This window comes from Balaenoptera musculus, chromosome X, assembly GCF_009873245.2.
Source record: "Balaenoptera musculus isolate JJ_BM4_2016_0621 chromosome X, mBalMus1.pri.v3, whole genome shotgun sequence".
In the NCBI taxonomy this organism is placed as follows: Eukaryota; Metazoa; Chordata; class Mammalia; order Artiodactyla; family Balaenopteridae; genus Balaenoptera; species Balaenoptera musculus.
Genome location: NC_045806.1, coordinates 3035021 through 3049244, shown reverse-complemented (window position 1 = coordinate 3049244; position 14224 = coordinate 3035021).

Genomic DNA, 14224 nt, shown 5'->3' with positions numbered 1-14224 from the left:
CTTCGGGTACCGATGTAGATATTTCACAGATCATGTGCTGCTCATGCTTTGGGATCCAATAACTTTGATTTCTTCATCACTAAGTATGATGGAATATCTACCCCAGCTCCGTTAATGCTACAGGAGCTGTCTTGGTGCCAAGCTGTTCTTGGGCTTTCAGAATCAGAAATTTGGTGTGATTGCCAAGGACTTGCATTGCGATGCTTAAAAGCAGTTCACTGTGAAACTGATGAGAAACCTCCAAAGCTAGACATTCTGGCATCTAAAAGACAGACAAGTTCCTCTCTCTTAGTCTATACCTGTCATGGTACCATGACAACAAACAAACAAACAAAAAACTACGATCTCTTCTAAATATTGCATAAATAAAAACATAGATATATAATTACTACCTGTATACTGTCAACATTCTGTACAGCATATATACATGTGTATACATATAACACATGTATAGTATACATAGTATACTTTATATAAAGTATACAATATACAATATAATAGCACACTATTTATATTGAAACAGTACATATTATACACACTGTTATACATGCTACGTATTGATATATTGATATATATTATATATTTCATACTATGTATTAATTATAGTATACTATATATTATAGTATATACATATAGTATGCATATGTATGTCCATATATGAAATGATATATATAAATAATTTTATTTTATATATAAAATATGCACACACACAATTACTGTCTTCTTAATTATGTTTTACACCAAAAATAAAATAAACACTTTGACTGCATTCTTATGGCGCAACATTTCCTAATTATTTTTTCAGAATTCCTGAACTAATACAGCAAACATAAGTTAGGAGGGTAATTTTACTATCAACATCTTAAAAATCCTGAAGACGTCCCTTTAAGATGATTAAAAGGTTTATTTGCATAGTCAAGCCCACCTCGTGTCTGGTTTTTATCAGGCATTTCTGGTTTCATAGCTGCCGATGTGGTTCCTGATTTCCCCAGTGGCTCCCAGATGCTGCAAGGTCCAAATCAAGGGAGGGTTACTCCCACAGATGAGAATGAGGAGATTATTTCCTGCCAAGCATTCAGGAGTGCTTGGAGAGAACAGAGTGTGCGTTCTCAGGAGTCTTCAAGAAAATGTCTCTCACAAACGTGCGGAGAGGTTATGAGAGAATTCTTTATCCCCCAGTGTTTAAAGAGATGCTTAAAAGTTTTCCACTGGGTTGGATCAGTCTATAATCACGAAAATACTGAACTGGTGTTTAGAACAGTACAAATAACTGTATCTTTTAAAGCAAATACCCCAAGTATCCTGATTTATAATCTAGGTATAAGCAAAATTCTCCACAACATACCCTGCCAGGAGCGAGGACTCGAATGATATACAGAGAGCGTGAGATCAGTCTAAAATGTACTGACTCAGATCTCTCCGCCCCATGATCACCATAGCACTGTGTCCCCCACCCTGCATTCCCAGCACCAACCCGCTCCCAGCGTCTCCCCCGTGCGGGCTCAGTTTCCAAGTTTCTCTGCTGCTTTCTCTCTGGGTGGCTGGGTCCTGGGTCTTGGCTGGTAGGTGGCAGGTCAGGGGTCTTCCATCCAGGTCTCTGCATTCTCAATTTTTCACTCTCCCTGTGCTTGAAACCTTGTTAGGCTCCAAGGCTGAACACATGAGGTAGCGGCAACCCAGTACCGGTAACAGAGGGTCCTGTAGGGTCTGAGATTTCTAGCCGTTTTAGGGGCTCCACGCCTGTAGACTTTGCCTCTCCAAGGGTCTTGATTTATGGAGCGTGGCAAGTGGGAGCAGGAAGCCCGGCGCTGCAGGGGGCATTGCACCCTGAGGGCTTGATGACCAGACCGCAGTGAACCCGGAGTAGGGCTTGGACAGTGATTTCCTTCTGGAGCCAATATCGCCCCGCAGGGCACATTTAGCGATGCCAGGACATATTTCTGGTCGTCACAGCTGGGAGCGGGTGCTGCTTGCATCTGGAGGGTAAATGCTAAACATCCTGCCATACACAGATTTCTTATTCTCTGCCCAGAAACTATGGACTATAGGTATTGGACATGAGATGTCGGAAGAACTTGATGCTTCTGTGAATGAAGTTGCCCGACTGCACTTACGGACAAGGATGGGGTCCCTCTCAAGGAGGTGGGCCCAAGTTAGGATTCTGCAGGAGCTGAGGGTGTAGATGGTCTGTGGTCTAGGTCCTTGGATTTGCCATCGCACAGCTCTGATGTGTAATGATTAGGATTTGTGTTCCTACCTCCGATGGTCTGGCATCTCCATTAGCTGGGACTCTCCAGATCCTGGGTTCTGGGTTCTTTCTCCAATGCCTGAAGCTGCTCCCTGCCCCACCTCCTCTTGCTGGCCTGGTATCCACACTGAGCTTGTTGGAAAAGCTCTGGAGGAAAAGATGCAAAGCCAGGTGATAAACAGCCAGCTTGCCTGGGTCTGGTCTCTATATGGACGGATTCCTTCCTGCATTTGGAACTGATGTTCAAACTCAGCCCTTCCAGGAAAACGTGGGTCTTAAGTAGACACGAAGGGAGATACTGATGCATGGTCTGTCTTTGAAAATGAGAGATCCTTCACCAAGGGGTCTCCGTAAGAATCAAGGAACACCCACCCATCATTCTGTTTATGGGTTTCTCTAGTACTGCTAAGTGTTTAAGGCGTTCCTGGGCATTGTTTATTAGCCTCATGGTATAACTGAGCAGATAAAGAGTTGTGTAACCGCAATGCACTAATATCCCCTTTGGGGGTATCCCCTGGGGAGACTGTAGATTAAATCTTATCTTGGAGAGATTTCCTCGAAAGGCCTTATATAAAGTTTGTGTTTTCTGGTGGATTTTTGTTTGTTTTTCAGTTTCATTCATCGTTACAGTGATAGATGCTTTCCCTGCAAAGGTCTGGGTTGGATCATAGTTGCATATGAATAAGATACCATGTTTAATGGCTGCAGTAAAATATTTGTGTGCAGCTGGCACAGAGAATAGACTCCAAATATTCTGCATCCAGAAATAACCATGTCTCAGATTGTTTAGGAATTCCTCTCTAAGGCCGGGGAAGATCTGGCAGCCTCCCCTTAAATCAGGAATACATCATTCAAGCCAAATGAATTTTCTAAGCCACAAAGCATATACTTTGATATGCTTTCGAGACACAACTCGAAAGTTGACAGCAAATGTGCCATTTCAACATCATTAAAATTGTTAAAACTTAAAAACGGCACAGCATGAAAGTATACATTTCTTAAAATTTGCCATTTGCGAACATGATTTAACTATTCTTGCTCTTTCCCTGTTTAATCATGCAAACGTGCATGCATATCCAGTGAGTAGTATTAATTATAAGAGTCAAGTGCATCTTTGGAACTTCCCACTGTAAAACCATATTTCTAATATAATCCAAATACTACTATATTCCCAATACCCTTCATTCTTAAGTAGAACAGTTATTTCCCAGCTAGAGGATCAGGGGTGACATTGTTCTGGAAAAAAAAAAAAAAGATTACCTTTAAGTTCTAACTCTGATACTTGATCCTTAACTTATTCACATGTGCTTTAAACTCTTTGCAATTCACAGGGATCTTTGACCTGGGGCCACTATTTAAATCATTCCATAGCAAAGAAAGGAAAAAATACAAAATGGGTGCAAACCTACATCACCACCCAATGTCTGTGAAAATCTCTTGCTTGGTTATTGCATTTCTGCATATAGAAGGATTACATTTACATGTGGAGTGGGAATGGAAAATCCACTGCAATTTTCTCACCCAGGAGAGCAGACCTGACTTATTAAAAAAATAATAGGTTTTGAATCTTTAAAGTTCTGTTTTAGGTAAATGGTCTCGGTATAAAATATTCGATGTTTGTTAAAGTGTGTTTTGGTATATTTTGGTTTCAAAAGAATCCTCCATTCTCTCAATCTCTCCGTTCCATTCTCTCTGTCTCTCTGTCTCTCTCTCTCTCACACACACACACACACACACACACACACACACACACACACACACGGGTGTGCACACATAGGACATTTGGAGTACTCAAGCATCGTGAACGTTGGTTTTCTCGTACCCCTTTGTGCAGCAAAATTTTCCATCTACAGTTCTAATCACATGACCTAAATCAGATGCTTATTTTGGGACAGACACTCACTCTTGACAGAGATGCTTTCTAACCTAAGTTTCCCCTGGCACATACAGGTCTTTTATAATAATAATGTGTATATGTCCAAATACATATATGGAGAGACTCCAGATATTTTTATATCTCAAAACGTGCTTTTCTCTCCTTAAATTCACTACACTCCCCACTGCATGCTTTCTCCTGAGGGATACTTCTCTATCATTGTTAGATAAGTTTCCTGGGAATTCTTCAGTCCTTAACCAAGAGCAATGTAAAACAGCGATGGTCTGTCTCCATTGGATAGACCTATTCGGTCCTGTCTGTTATCTCTTGTGTCATCTAAGTTCAGGAGCAAATGACTTGAAAGACACTACCATAAAATATCACTGTGAGGGAGGGGGTCCCTGCAAAATTATGTCAAGTAGAAGTTATCTGACTCATTGTAAGTCCATGCCTCTAGAATTTTACTGTTTCTGCCATCTAATTAGCATGTATATCATCTACTTGAGATCAGTATATGCTGAAGCCAGCCTATTAGTCAAAAAATTGGCCAATTTAATGGGAAGTGGGTGGAAAAACAAGAGTTAAATCGTTTGCTTTATGTCACGTAGACAGCAATAGCTAGGGTCACAGCATTGTTTCACTACCAAGCCTCTGCTGTTTAATCTCAGTCCTCGTTTTGGATACAAAAATTGGGGTGTAGATCCACGGAACGGTTGGCCAGTTTAATGCAGATTCAGTCGTGGAAACCAGGATGAGCGCTTTACTCTTGGTTTTAAGATGACTTTTTAAAGTTCTGTACTGAATCTTCTCTGACGACAACAAGAGATACATTTTAGGTTGACAGTAATTAACACTTTAAAAGAATAGCTGCCTTAAGTAAGCTTGATAAAGTAAATGAACATTAATACTAATCCAAAGAGCATAGTTGGATAGAATTATCTTACACTCCTATGTTTTAACCACAGGGATAGTGTTTTTAGTCTTTTTCTGTTGTTGTTAAATAAGATTGCATTCTTTTTCTCCCAAATTTATGGTGATGAGAGTTAACACTGCCTTAGCGGGAACAGTCCAGTATTGCAGAATGAAACTGAAATATAATAAAGATGCAGGCTTAACCAATAATTTTCAAGAAAGGACTGACCCTAAGTGGGAGCTGTGTCCAGAGCACAGTGTTGGCCCGAACGGGAAACCCAGTGTATCAAACGACAGGAAGCTGTGAGGGTTTGAAAATCCTAAGAAAGGAAGTCAATTCAGGGGAGATTGGAAAGGTCAGCCAGACTTTGTGGAGACACGGACTGAATAGAACAGAAAAGACCCGTGACGTGCTTTGCCAGAGGGGTGAGGCAAACCCGGTTTTCTGTCGGTTCTGACCGTGTGAAGTGGACGCTGCCATAATGCATCCCATCACACTCAGTCGCCTTGGCAACAGCACAGCGTTGATACCAGGAGGAGGGAAATAGCTGGCCTTACCAGGCAGCGGAGAGAGGCAAAGCCAGCCAAGGTCCAGAGATCTCGCCAGAAGGGCACAGGTGGATGTTCGCTGAGCACAGGGGGGGCACCATGAAGAGAGGCACTTGATTGCTGCATGAGAGGATTCACTGAGCTCCCAGCTGCTCTGGAGCCCCCAGAAGACCCCCTCGGACATTGGCTATCATCAGTGTCAACCACACATCGAGTCTTCGTAAATCTTTGATTTCTTTTTTTTTAATTTTGGTTTTATGGGAGTACAGTTGATTTACAATGTTGTGTTAGTTTCAGGTGTACAGCAAAGTGGTTCAGTTATACATACACATGTATCTCTTCTTTTTCAAATTATTTTCCTGTTTAGGTTGTTACATAATATTAAACAGAGTTCCCTGTGCTCTACAGTAGGTCCTTGTTGGTTATCTATCTTGTATATAGTAGTGTGTGTATGTTCATCTCAAACTCCTGATTTATCCCTTCCCCCCAGGCTTCCCCTTTGGTAACCAAGTCAGACAGAGAAAGACAAACAGGGTATGATATTACTTATATGTGGAATCTAATTTTTTTAAAAATGAACTTATTCACAAAACAGAAACACACTTCCAGGTATCGAAAACAGACTTATGGTTACCAAAGGTGAATCTTTGATTTCTCAAGCCCACCTGATCCCAGTGTACAAGGAATGGAACCCCCCTGGGAAGATGGCAGGTGAAGAATAAACCAACCAGAAATCTTTTGCCACTTCTCAAAGCGATTTGCAGTAAAAAGCAGTTCATCATTGTAAGTCCATTCATACTTGTAACTCAGCACAAGTTCAATGTCTTTATAAACGTTCTCATTGATTGAAATCAGAGTATTGTTCTCAGTGCAGATAGGCATTGATAGAATAGAGATCAGTGTGTTCTTGTGACTTATTTGGGATATTTTCCATATAAAAATAATCTGGTGAAGGTTCCCCCCTTGAACAGAGGGTCTCACAGTTATTGTACAGTCCTTCTGGGTTAAAAGAATCTAGAAAAGTGTTTCCCTTGAAAGTGTAGAATTTTTTTTCTCTAGAGTAAAATTATGATTGTGTTAACTATTTAATTTCATTGTTCTTGGACTTTACAAATATTTGTCTTTACAGAGTAACCTTTAAGAGCTCATTTTTTGGTTTGTGTTTTGCTTAATTTACTTGGGCATTGTAATTTATTAATAGCTAGTATCACTACCTGTTAGTTCCTAAATAAGCCAGACAACTATATTTCTATTATTTGTAATCCTGACACTGTCCCTTCATGTGAGGTATGTTAATTGTTATTTTTGATTGGTAGAAGTAAAACTAGGAAGTGAGAAACTATCTGAGAGAAAACTTCCGAGTTATTCTACAAAACTGCTTGGCAAAGCTTTTCATCACCATTTTTTAAAATATGTGGATACTTTTTAAAATTAAATGAAGGATAATCATGTGTATATTTATTTATTGTTTTAAAATTTATTTTTGAAGTATAGTTGATTTACAATATTGTGTTAATTTCTCCTGTACAGCAAAGTGATTCAGTTATACATGTATATATATATATACATTCTTTTTCATGTTGTCTTCCATTGTGGTTTATCACAGGATATTGAATATAGTTCCCTGTGCTCTACAGTAGGACCTTGTTTTTTATCTATTCTATATATAATAGTTTGAATCTGCTAATCCCAAACTCCCACTGCATTCCTCCCCCACCTCCCTCCCCTTTGGCAACCACAAGTCTGTTCTCTATGTCTGTGAGTGTTTCTGTTTTGTTGATAAGTTCATTTGTGTCACATTTTAGATTCCACATGTAAGTGATATCATACAGTATTTGTCTTTCTCTGTCTGACCTACTTTACTCAGTAAGATAATCTCTAGGTCCATCCATGTGGCTGCAAATGGTGTTATTTCATTCTTTTTTATGGCTGAGTAGTATTCCATTGTATACATGTACCACATCTTCTTTATCCATTCCTCTGTCGATGGACACTTAGGTTGTTTCCATGTCTTGGCTATTGTAAATAGTGCTGCAATGAACACTGGGGTGCATGTATCTTTTACAATTAGAGTTTTGTCTGCATATATGCCCAGGAGTGGGATTGAGGGGTCATATGACAACTTTGTTTACTTTTTTGAGGAACCTCCATACTGTTCTCCACAGTGGCTGTACCAATTTACATTCCCTCATGTGGATATTTAAAAACAGCTGTGTTATGGACTGAATGTTTGTGTCTCCCCAAAATGCATGTTAAAATCCTAACCCCCAAAGTGATGGTACCAGGAGATGGGCCAGTTGGGAGGTGATCAGGTCATGAGTGTGGAGCTCTAATTAACGGGATTAGTGCCCTTATAACAGAGGCCCCCGAGAGCTCCCTCCCCTCTTCTGCAAGTGAGGACACGGTGAGAAGTCACCCTCTATGAACCAGGAAGGGCACCCCCTCACGGGACAGTGAATCTGCCAGCACTTTGATCTTGTACTTTCAGCCTCCACAACTGTGAAAAATAAATATCTGTTGTTTATAAGCCATCCAGTCTGTGGTTTTCTGTTATAGCAGCAGGAACAGACTGAATCAAGCTGTTTAAAGCAATAATTATTTGCCAACATAGAATTATTGAGATATAAAATTGCAAAATATGAGATTATATATCTTATAATCTACAAGAAAATTTATCTAAAAGACTAAAAGGAATTTTTAGATAGACGTAGGTAAAACAAACTTCTTTTGAAATGTCATTATGAGTTTAGGAAAAGAGATGGTTAAACACTACTAATATGAATTGCAAGCAGAAAGAAACCCAATGTGTAGTTTCCCAGGAAAACATGACAATGCTTATGTACAATTCAATGTCTTAATGGAATCCCAGGTAACCATTAGAAATAGTTAACCTAGTTATATTGCTATCACAAGGTAGATGAGGGTAAAATATATATTTATATGCATATATGCATAATATATATTATGTATGCATATAAATGCTATAGGGAAATAAATTATGCAAATGTATGCTTAGGAAAATAAAAGCAATTCAGAAGATTTTTTTCACTCTGATTCTCGAGGGGTTTGCCATCAAGGTAGCTAATGCAACAAGGTAATTATTAGCAGAATTATGATTGGGTTCCTTAAAGAATACAGCTGTTTTAAGCTATGGATATGAAAGATATATTTTTAGAAATTTAGATGTTCAGATGTCATTCAAGGAAACTGTTTTCTTGGAATCTGTGTAGAGTGGAAATGTGATTTGACTAAAATCCTTTAATTTGGCGTTATTCAGGCTATATGTCCATGAAGTAGAACAGGGCATGATGTTAAAATACAACAGTCTCAATATTGGTCAAAACAAATATCTTGTTTATGTTATGATGTTTCATCTCTAATTATTCTTCAGAGGAATGATGAAGAATTTAATATCAGGAGCTAATTGGTCCCATTATTAAAAAGAAACATGTGCCTCAGGCTTCCATCAGCGTTAATTAGGCTTACTGGAACAAATTCACAGTCTATAGTGACCTTCCTCCTGTCTTTTGCAATCATACAGAATTTTAAAATATAAATAGGGAGAAGGCCGTGTACTCCTTCTGTCTCAGAAAATTCATTGTTAGCGTTCTGGTGAAATTGCAGATACCCCACCCCTTTACTATAAAGAATATCAACAGTCTCTAATTATTGAGGGAAATAGTGATAACCTTGGCTTCACATTGGCTTTCAGATGTGACTATCAAAAAGTATTAGTTTGCCTGTAATTTTTAATTTTCTCAGTGTTTGACTTTGGAGGGAGCAAGGATAAATATTTCTGTGGAAGTGTTCAGGTAAATGCTGTGAATCTTTGCATACCAAGTATTGCCCCATCTGTGTGCTATGATGTAGCAAGAGTTCTTTCTGTGCAGCTACACCGGTTATCTTCTTGAGGGTCTGTGGTTCGTTGTACCATTCTGCCATATATTGACAAATATGACTCACATGTGTTGCTGTGGAAGTTCTTGAAAAAGATGGACATGATGTTTCCAGCATCCCAAACTCATCAGACAGAGGGAAGATGAGACACTGCCATTTCCCATCTTACTGCATCATACCTGGACGCAGGTATGATGTCCGTCTAGTGGACCAGATGCCCCGTGAACAGGAAATCAGCTCCTCTCACCCCACCATTGGTGGGGCATGTGGCTCTGACCTTGAATGTGGTCCTTTTCATCTGTAAACTATGCCTAAAAGAGTCGATGGTCTCTTTTTCCACTTCACTCACTAGCATTTGTTCCAAATAGCAGGAAATCTGTTAACATTGCTGAAGTAACTGTTGTCATGCCATTTCATTTCATTTTACTCACATGTATAACCTCTCCTTCTAAATGACACCAAAGGCAGCATGGAATCCAGTGTACAGTTTGGAGTGATGAGGCATCAGTGGGTTACAGTGGAGCTAGGGATGTTGTGGATATTCAGAAATTATATTTGTGCTTCCTAAGAAGCATATCCAGAACGTTCTCTATACTCAACCCATGTGTGAGATTATGAGAATCATTTTCATCCCAAATGTACCTTTAAAGATATAAAAACTTTACTGAAAAGTGGAAGATACCAAAACCTTTTTGATTTAAGCAACAGTCAGAGACCATGAGAAATAGTCCATAACTTGGACATACTGTTAACTATGAAAAATGGATTGCTACTTCCAGGAATGTGTTCAACAAGACAATAGAATATGGTGATTTTTGAGCGTGGGTTGGTCAGTGTTGGTTTTCAAAGTTCTGGAGTGAGTGGAGAATGACAGTTTATCAATGACTTCCATTACGATATCACCTGGAGGCTTTTCAATATACAGTTCCCTAGCTCCACTACACACTTTCTGGACTGAAATATCAAGGAATGATGTGCATGTACCTGAACATGTAACAGACTCCCCAGGTGACTTGAACGCCTGACAGGTTTGGGGAGACAGAAATCTTGGTGTTCATGGATAGAGATGGGGGATGGAAACCCACAGCCTCCAAGTGGGGCAGTTGGTAGAAACACAAGGTGTTGACTCTTGGGGGGCTTGCCATACTGATAAAGGATTAGGATCTCATAGTTTCAGCCAAGTACAATGGGGATAAAGACTTTCTCTAACCTCAGCGAGGGAATGGACAAGCGGTACGGGCTTGGAAAATCCAGCAGACGAAAGGGAAAAGCTGTTTTGGAAGTGTCTCCTAGAAGGAGTTGGCATGAGCTTCTGCCTGTCACCCATAGTTAGAGAAGCTCTTGTCAGTATGGACTTACCCTGAGAGACAAGGGGAGTTATCTGGAACCTTGTAGGGTTTACAGTAATGAGGGGCAAGTTAGAAAACCAATAATCAGAGGCTAAAACCCAAAGAGTACCTACCTACTCTCATTTTGTGGAAGACACTGTTCCAGTCTGGGTGTCTTAAACCCATGGGGAGATAGCAAGTGAGATGTGGAGTTTCTAATACTGTTATTTTAGACCTATAGTGCAGAGTTTCTTTTTTTTTTTTTTCTTTTAACTTTATTTATTTATTTATTTTTGGCTGCGTTGGGTCTTCGTTGCTGCGCGCGGGCTTTCTCTAGTTGCGGCCAGCTGGGGCTACTCTTCGCTGTGGTGTGCGGGCTTCTCATTGCGATGGTTTCTCCTGTTGTGGAGCACGGGCTCTAGGCACGCGGGCTTCAGTAGTTGTGGCTTGTGGGCTCTAGAGCGTAGGCTCAGTAGTTGTGGCGCTCCAGCTTAGTTGCTCCGCGACACGTGGGATCTTCCCAGACTATGGCGGACTCTTAACCATTGCACCACCAGGGAAGTCCCTAGTGCAGAGTTTCTTATAGAAATGGTGACATTGTCAAATGGTGCAATGGTGCATTGTCAAATGGTGCAATAGTGCATTGTCAAATGGTGCAATGGTGCATTGTCAAAAAAAAAAAAAAAAAAAAAAAACACCTCTCCAAAAATAAGCAAGGAAACCAGTATTAGGGATCCTGCTCTTGTGAGGGGAAGGAATAATGATCAGAAAAGGGTTAGGCTACAAAGTTTATTTTGCAGATGACACTGGGTAGCAACAGCAGCTTCACGATATGTATCAGTCACTTACATCAAAGAGCCAAAGCATCAGTTATAGCCTTGGTTATGAAAGACTACATATAAATAAAGACTTTGATTTGAAGGAAATAACCTAGTACCCCGCCAAGATAAATAACCCTAAAATTTTACCATGAAACACTACCAGCAAAAAAATAAAAAATAAAAAATTGATGCCAATGCAATTACTTTCCATCTCTTCCAATTATAAAAGCATCCCTATTAAAATATTGCATCTTTGTCACATGAAGGACATTCTTTGAAGTGTTTATAGCTATCATAGAACTATATTGACTTGTTCTGTTGTAAATTGTGCTGTGATAGTATTACAGTTGAGCAATGCAATCAACTGTAATTTTATTAAAAATAGATTTTTCTCTTTATAGTTTTTAAAGAGACCCAATTTCCTTTTCATTTGCAGAAAAAAAATCTAGTACCTTGTAAGTCTTTATACTAAAATATGGAAAAATGGTCTCTGAAATAACAGCCAATGAGAAAATACATTCAATTCATTAATCCATTTAATCATTAATGAATTCAATTGGGAAAAAAGAGAAACATATTAATAGGTCCAGCTCACATTGTCAGACTCTCATCTATGAGCTTCAATGGTAAATCACATCAACTCTGGCTAAGCTTTTTGTTTTGTTTGTTTCAAGTAAAAATATTTAAGGAGGTAGAATCATCACCCTGTAATGTGTATTTTATGGAGAAATCATATATTGGACAATACTTGTAGTTATTTAAAAATAGGGGAATGTCCCAGGAATTCACAACCATGGCAGAGGGTTTGGTTGAGGATGACTATGAAGGAATCGGGTAAAACAGAAGTGAAAAAATAATCACCTGGTAAGTGGGTTGGTATTAACAAGGTGAAATGATTATTGATAAGTTATTTGACTCATCCAAAACCTTAATTGGAAAAGAGATAAATTGTCCTTTAAAACTGAATTTAACAAAAACTCTAGCAAGTAACATGCACACATCTATTTTTACCTACACACACATTGAAAATATACACGTGTGTATATTTATTTATATATGCCTGTGTGCATTGATTTATATTTGTACGTGTGTGTTGATTTATATTATAAATATATGTATGTGTATATATATTAGAAATCTGTCTGCCTGTCTCTCTCACAGAGAAATTTTTATATTATATATAAAATATATATATGTGCGTATATAATATATATACTCAGATAGAGGATGATATATATACGTATTATATATATACGTTTAGAGAGCGTGAGAGAGAGACAGAGGGAGATAGAGAGAGCGAGTATATATTTCTATATATAGAGAGAGATCCAAAGGGATTTGGTTTATACAATTAGCCATAGTTTTAAAATTGGATAACTAAAACGATATCAGCATAAAAGCAACTACAGAATATAGAATAATCTTTCACTGCAATAATTTGTTATGGAATATAGATGTTTTTAGTTCTGTTGCAGCTAATGCAAAAATGGAACTGTGTAGGAATGTGTAATTTTTATTGTCCAACGAAGAAAACATACCATTTTCTCAGAAGAAATTCATTTTCTCTGGTACTTCATTAAATGATAAATAAATTGCATGCTCTAAATTTTGGAGCTCTGGTAGAAAAGTCATGTAAAAAAAATTAAGGTGTCTGAGTTCAGCCCCCAAATAAATGTCCCATGGATAATATACAGAACGTATCTCACTCAGCTGCAGTAAGAGTGATTCTGGGGAGTCTGTTTCTAAAAGAAAGCAAAGTTGGCCACAAGTTCCACTGCTGTCGAGTAATGGAGACCAAAACATACCACCTGTGCAAAGGAACGGGAGCCGTGCTCCTTGTGTGACATCAGGGACTCAGGAGTTACTCTTAGGAAGCAGGAGAGCAAAGGAACACAGAGCAAACAAAATCCTCAGACATCTCCATCCAACCACTCTTCGTGCTCAAGACCCTGGGGACTGGCTTCATCTTAGAGATGCTACAGTAGGAACAAGGGTTTTCCCCTGTGACCTGCAACCAGTGCACGTATGGAGGCTGCTGTGGGCAGATTTTGACAATGAGCAATGCTGAGGTGTGTGGTGTCAACCAAGATGAGAGGCTACTTACACAAGAGCAATGTGCACAGCATAAATCCTATGACACCATGGCAACTGCTCATACAGCTTGTGTGTCTTGAAAGCTGACACGGAGATTAATGATTTAAAAGGCTGTTGTGCTATTTATTTATTAAAAAAAGATTTTTTTTTTTTTTTTTTTTGCAAAAGCCCAAGCCTGAAAAGAATGGCAGCTAATCCATTTGGCAGGTTCCCAGTTGGTTTCTTTGAAAATGTTCTCTGAAATACCAAAACGATTCATTTTGTTGAATGTCCAGGTGATGTGCTGGGAAGAATAGAAATCATACTAAAAACAAAACCTTCCTAATTTCCCATTTCCATTGCAGAAATATTTAATTTCCTCTTTTATTAACAGTGAATTATAAAACAGAAAGGCATAAATGCAGAAAAAATTTTAAAACACATAAAATGGCAAAAACTGTGTGCACAGCGTGATAACAATAGCAAATGTAGTTATTAATCCTCTCTTACTATTATAGAA